This window comes from Mustela putorius, unplaced genomic scaffold, assembly GCF_011764305.1.
Source record: "Mustela putorius furo isolate JIRA1106 unplaced genomic scaffold, ASM1176430v1.1 tig00000281_pilon_pilon_pilon, whole genome shotgun sequence".
Classification (NCBI taxonomy): domain Eukaryota; kingdom Metazoa; phylum Chordata; class Mammalia; order Carnivora; family Mustelidae; genus Mustela; species Mustela putorius.
Window position 1 is genome coordinate 22,858,416 of NW_025421343.1, and position 6,052 is coordinate 22,864,467.

At 46.8% G+C, this 6,052-nt stretch overlaps 1 long non-coding RNA gene across 1 annotated transcript; it reads left to right on the plus strand.

Annotated features, from left to right (window-relative positions):
• Positions 1 to 1,600: 1,600 nt before the first annotated feature.
• On the plus strand, positions 1,601 to 5,091 carry LOC106007118. The gene is made up of 3 exons (XR_001181675.2): positions 1,601 to 1,713; positions 2,131 to 2,277; positions 4,176 to 5,091. It is a non-coding gene; the product is annotated as an uncharacterized LOC106007118 (long non-coding RNA).
• The last annotated feature ends 961 nt before the right edge of the window (positions 5,092 to 6,052 follow it).

Below are 6,052 nucleotides of genomic sequence, written 5' to 3' on the forward strand. Positions count from 1 at the left end.
TTTGATGGGTGGAAAACAGTATTTCATGATTGCTTTCTTTTCTTAGACAACTGAATTCGTCATTGTGTTCTTTAGCTATTTGAACACAAGCAGGATTCCTCTTGGAAGGTGGAAATGTGCTCTGGTACCCAGCAGCAGGGGTTGTTTGAATAAAGTAACATTGAGCGGATGTGCAGCATACAAATGAGAAGCAAAGAGAGAATGAGGGAGAGGGTGGTGACCTTCTAGAACAGTCTCTAGTTATTTAAAGAAAACTCTCTTAACATGTGGGTGAGGGTAGTGAGTTTAAGGTGGTGATGTTCTCTGTTCTTTTTTCCTTTTTCTTTTTTTTCAATCCCAAGTTTGTTTCTGAGTAGGTAATATCATCACATATACAGAAATTCAAAAGATACAAAAGGGTGCACAGTGAGAAGGTCTTCACCCATGACCCAGCCAACAAGGTTGCCCCTCCCTGGAGGCAACTATATTAACAGTTTTTACATATCTCACAACAGCCTTGGTCCCTGGACTAACAGCAAAATAATCACTGGGGAACTTGTTAGAAATGCAAATTATCATACCCCACCCTAAATGTACTGAAGAAGAAATTTTGTGTGTTGGGGGAGGCCCAGAAATCTGTTTTATATAGTAATCTTCATAAAACATGTTTACAAGCAGACCCCAATTTTTTTTAAAGATTTTATTTATTTGACAGACAGAGATCACAAGTAGGCAGAGAGGCAAGCAGGGTGGGGTGGGGGAAGCAGGCTCCCTGATGAGCAGAGAGCCCAATGGGAGGCTTGATTCCAGGACCCTGGGATCATGACCTGAGCCGAAGGCAGAGGCTTTAACCCACTGAGCCACCCAGGAGCCCCAAGATATGGTGCATTCTTCAAGGGAGGGCCATATTTGGTGAAGGCTAGTAACAAGAGAAAGGAGTGAGCAAAACAGGTTTAGAGTGAAGGGATTTCTTTTTTTGAAGTGAAATTCACATAAATTCAGTGAACTATTTTAAAGCACACAATTCAGTGACATTTATTCCATCTACTTCTAGGTGTGAGGGAAACTTGCTCACTTTGAAGTCAAGTTTCCTGGAGAAGAGGACTTGGTAGAGCTAAGGGTGGAGTATGAGGCCAGGCACCAGAGAAGTGGAACCGGGCAGGTAAGAGCAGGGTGGGAACCTCATGGCAGGGAGTGCTAAGGTGGTCAGGGAATCAGAGGTGACGGAAGACCCAAGAAGAAGCACACAGGAGGCTGGAGAGGTGAAGGCCGAGATGAATTGCTGCTGGAACTCGTGGATAGGTGGGGAGAAGGACCAGGTCAACTGAGAACCAGACGTACAGGTGGGCGCGGAGTACTAAGGAACGTGCACACACACTGTGCCGAGTTGGAGAGGCTTTATTGCCCCATTCCTAGCGGGGCAGTTAGTGTGGCGGCGGTAGTGCCCTCCCAGGACCAGTTTCAAGCCGGAAGAAAGGGAGCACAACGCCGTGATTCCCTCCCACGCCTCTCTGTCATCCGGGAGCCCCGGAAGCTCCGCGGCAGATTACTCCTTACATCTCATTGGCCAGAACTGGGTCACATGTTTACCGTTGGCCCAATCACCATTCGCTCCGGAGGCCCAGCCCATTGTCTCTAGGACAAAGAGCACGTTCTGTTGACAGGGCAAACAGGTGAATGGCGGATGGATCGGTAACCACCAGCCTCCGCCACGGATCTCTGGCGTCCCTCCTGGTCAGTGAGTCGAGGGGAGAAGAATAATAGGAATGTATCATGGAACAGGGGAGACGGGACCAAAAGGAAATATACACTAGGACATAGCTAATAACGAATAGGAAAGCAAAGACAACCGATGGACGAAGGCATGAAGGCCCCCGAGTCACTGTGGTCTGGGAGTGTGAATATTTAATCCGACGTTTATTGAGGCGCGTGACCTTGCCGAGTCTCTGAACCTAAGCCCATCCTCTCATGTGAAAAGGGGACTGTAAGATTTTACTCTTAGAAACTAATGTTGCAGTGAGAGGGCATTTGGCCAGGAGAACTGAGTAGATCAACGAAGTAGACATTTGTCTTACTTTTTTGATCACTTCATCATTGGAGGAATGTGACCGCACCATCCCCCAGGCGATGATCGGCTACTTGCTTTCCCAGGCTGTCTCGCTGTCAAGGAGCCGGCTTTGAAGCCGGTTGTAGCCAGTACGACACCCTCCCTGCCGACCCTGAAGTTAATCGAGTAAGGAGTAAGTGCTGTGTGAACCCATTTAAGCGAGAGCTGCAGCAGCCCGTCCACTTTCTCAGGTAGTGTGGATGAGCTCCCAGGGCAGCGTCAGTGCCCAGTGCTGGGCATGTTGATTGGGGTGGGGGTGAACTGAGTGTCTGAATGCAGGAGTGGCAAAAATGGGGGTCTCTCTGGGACCGATTTCGTGGTGTGATTTCGGGTGATGTTCTAGCTGCTTCTAGGCTTATTTCTCTAACCATTCCAGAAAGTCTGTGAACTGCCTAACATTCTTCGATAAGTATTTTTTCTACTTAAATTAGGCAGTTTGGATTTCTATTGTTTAACTAAGAACTGCAACTTCTAGAGCCTCATCTCCCAGTGAAAATAAGAAAGTGGAGTGCCAGCCATTTTCCAGGGAGATCAAACCTTGGGCCAAGACTGACTCCTTGATGGAAGCAAGTCTAACTGGGAGAAAGAGGAGGAGAGCAGGGTCTGGCTTTTTTTTTTTTTTTTTTTTAACCAGTGTGGATTTAAGAAACAGAAGGAAACACCACTTATTCTGAGACTTTGAATCAGGCAGAGTGACTCTTCCCACTAACACAGTGTTGGTTAAAACACTCTCTGGGAGAGCAGAGAAGGCAGAGTGACCCTACCTATCTGTGGAGAGGATACTTATGTTCCCTTAGAAACCAACGTTCCCTGGTAGCGTTAGCTTGGGGGCTGTAATTCATGCAAAGCACTTGGGTAGGCCTTGATTCAAACAGATACGTGCCTGCTATTGCCACCCACTACTCTAGGTACTGGGAATCCAGTGAACAAGGGAGACAAAAATCCTGCCTTCTTGGAGTTTACAACCTAGTGGGAGAGACACTAAACACATAGATAAAAAATAATGTCAAAAGGTATTAAGTTCGACAGAGAAAAATAAAGCAGGGACAGGAGCTAGGGGCTGCTGGGGGGATATATAAATACAAATTGTATATTTAATTAGTGTGTCCAGGAAGGCTTCACTAAGATGGGGGCCTGAAGGGAGTGAGGAACTTGGTAATGGGATCACTTACTACTCTAGGGGTGTTTCCCATGGCTGTCCTCTCCCACCCTCCCCTCTTCCCTTCTGAGAACACCTGTGGGAAACAAGCTTAGTTGTGAAGACTACGGGCAGAATATCTGAAGGGAAACTCTGGACCGTGTGGGTGCTTCGTGCTCTGGTGAGTGGAGGTTAGGAGCTTCCTAGGGTGCCCTGGGCCACCAAGCTGAATGGGCTCGGCTGGGCAGGGCTCCCCAGAGGAAATGACATCCGCAAATGGGACGGGCAGCCACCCAGTCCTTCTCACTTGGCAAGCAAAACCTTGTTGGGGCTTTACTGAAGGCAGATCCCCTTCCTGATAAGAGAGGAAGTCCCATTTTTGCATGGGAGTGTTTCCTCCCCAAGCAGTGACTACACACGGCAGAGAGAAACCATGCCCTGGTTTACTGCTCTGTTAAATATAAACAAACCAAGCCCCACTCTGGATTCTCCATCTGGAATTCTGAGTCCCCCCGAGTCTTTACAAGGCAGGCTGAGCCTTTTGCTTCCTTTCCAACCAGACCAAACTCCTCTTTTGAATATAACCACCCTGGGCTATAATAACCGGCTCATTTTCATCCACCCCTCATCCCTCCTCCCCCTCCCTTCCCTGAGCGCTCATTATCACCATGATTCCTAGGAGACCGGAAGGGAGAAGCACAGTAGCTTTCCCTGGAATGCCAATGAAAGAGGAGAAAGAGAACTGTTGGGTTATTGGGTCTTGCAGCTTTTTATTGCTAAGGGACTCTGTGGCTTAGAAACTCTGTATTGTAGGTTTTGTTGTTATCAGAAGTGAAGCTTTTTACACACTGCTGTGCATGGGAACACGATCTGATCTACAGTACAACAAATCCAAAGTGCCAAACAGCGATTTGTAACAAGATTTTAATGTATTTTCTCTCATTATCCTAGAGGAACCTTCTCCATGTGTGCTTGCTCTGCTCAGAGTCTGTGGCAGGGGCCAGAAGGAAGTCCAGGGAAAGAATATACCCCTGGATATGTCTTTTACTACATTACAGAGACTAATTTAATGTCTTCCCAGCCAAAGTTCTTCATTTCTTTGCCTTGCTCATGATTATTGCTGGGGGACTATGTGGCTTTTGAGAGCCTTTTGAAGGGAATAGAAATTGAGATGCAAATCAGTGGGATGTATCTTTTTTTGCTATGCAAAATTCCTGTATGCAATCTAATCTGGTCCTGCAAAGCAGCAAGATCTAAAGATTTTGGATTTAATGCCTTTAAAAGTGATCGGTGGCAGGAATCAGGAATCAGTAAATATTAAACCCATGTCTCTCCCGTCTGAGACTCTACACTTCCTGTATACTGACACCCATAAGCGGCAGAAATCATATTCAGCTGGTCAGTTGAAAAAAATATCCATGCATCCATGCACAAATATTAACTGTCTAAAAACGTAGACTCTGCTGCCCACTGGGGCATAATCTGTGTCCTCAAAGAGCTCTGACATTTTGGTGGCAGCAGCAGGCAGACAACCAAGAGAGAGTGAAGGACTAAATCGAGGAGAGGTGGGAGAATTTTAACAAACAAGTGGTTCCTTTCTTGATCTTCCTGGTCAACAGATAATGGCTGTCAGTGGGGTATTGAGCCCCTCCCATGCCAGACCAACAGTGCATTCTCCAGACCAACTGCATTCGTGGGCCACTTGTCGAGTAATGGTTCTGTGCTACCCATGGGCGACACTCTTTACATATGCTCTCATTCAGTTGTCACATGGGTTATATGAGGTAAGTATTATTGACTTCATTCTATAGATGAGAAAACTGAGACTCAGAGAAATTAAGTAACTTACCCAGGATCACATTGCTTGTAGTAGCAGAAGTGATATTTACAACTGGGTCCGAGACTGAGTTCTGAGGATTAGTCCTTGCTGACCTAATTCTTCATTATTGCAGACACAGTCACAGTCAAGAACAGTGGATAACATCCATAGTTCAAACACGACTGATGAATGGCTATAGGTCTCAGGAGCCAGAGCACAAGGACCTGAGAATTAGAACCACCTCTAAGGCACAGGAGTGAAATGCAGAATACAGTGACTGTTCAGACTTTGATGTTTGCTGCTGCGTTTTTGTGTTTCATGGGAGAAAGCAAAGGTAGACTGTTTTGTTGTGATTTCTCTAAGTCTGAATCTGGCAGCACAAGAAAAATAGTAGGAAGAGGAGACCACACCTTCTGCAAGATGAGCTCATAAAAGATGAGCTCAGCGGCCTGCATCATTCTCTTAAAGGCACAGCTGCAGGATGGCTTGAGCTGCCTTGGTTTGGAAACCCTCCAAAGTGGGCCAAGCCCTTCAGCCTGGTTTTGGAACAGTTGTCATTCCTAACCCCCTTTGTGGGGGAAGGGCAGGTCCTGAAGAATGTGATTTCGGGCTTAGGGACAGATGAACAAAGTAACATGGTGGGGGCGCCTGGGTGGCTCAGTGGGTTAAGCCGCTGCCTTTGGCTCAGGTCATGATCTCAGGGTCCTGGGATCGAGTCCCGCATCGGGCTCTCTGTTCGGCAGGGAGCCTGCTTCCCTCTCTCTCTCTCTGCCTGCCTCTCCAACTACTTGTGATTTCTCTCTGTCAAATAAATAAATAAAATCTTTAAAAAAAAAAAAAAAAAAAAAAAAAGTAACATGGTGGGACTACCTCTTCCAGGCAAATGAGTGAGGTACCCCCTCCCCTGCCTCCTGGGACCTCCTCTCTCACACCTGCTCTCCCAGGCTTGAAGATGTATAGGGTGCTAAGAGGAAAATTGCAACACAGTTGGTTCACTCATCACTACAGC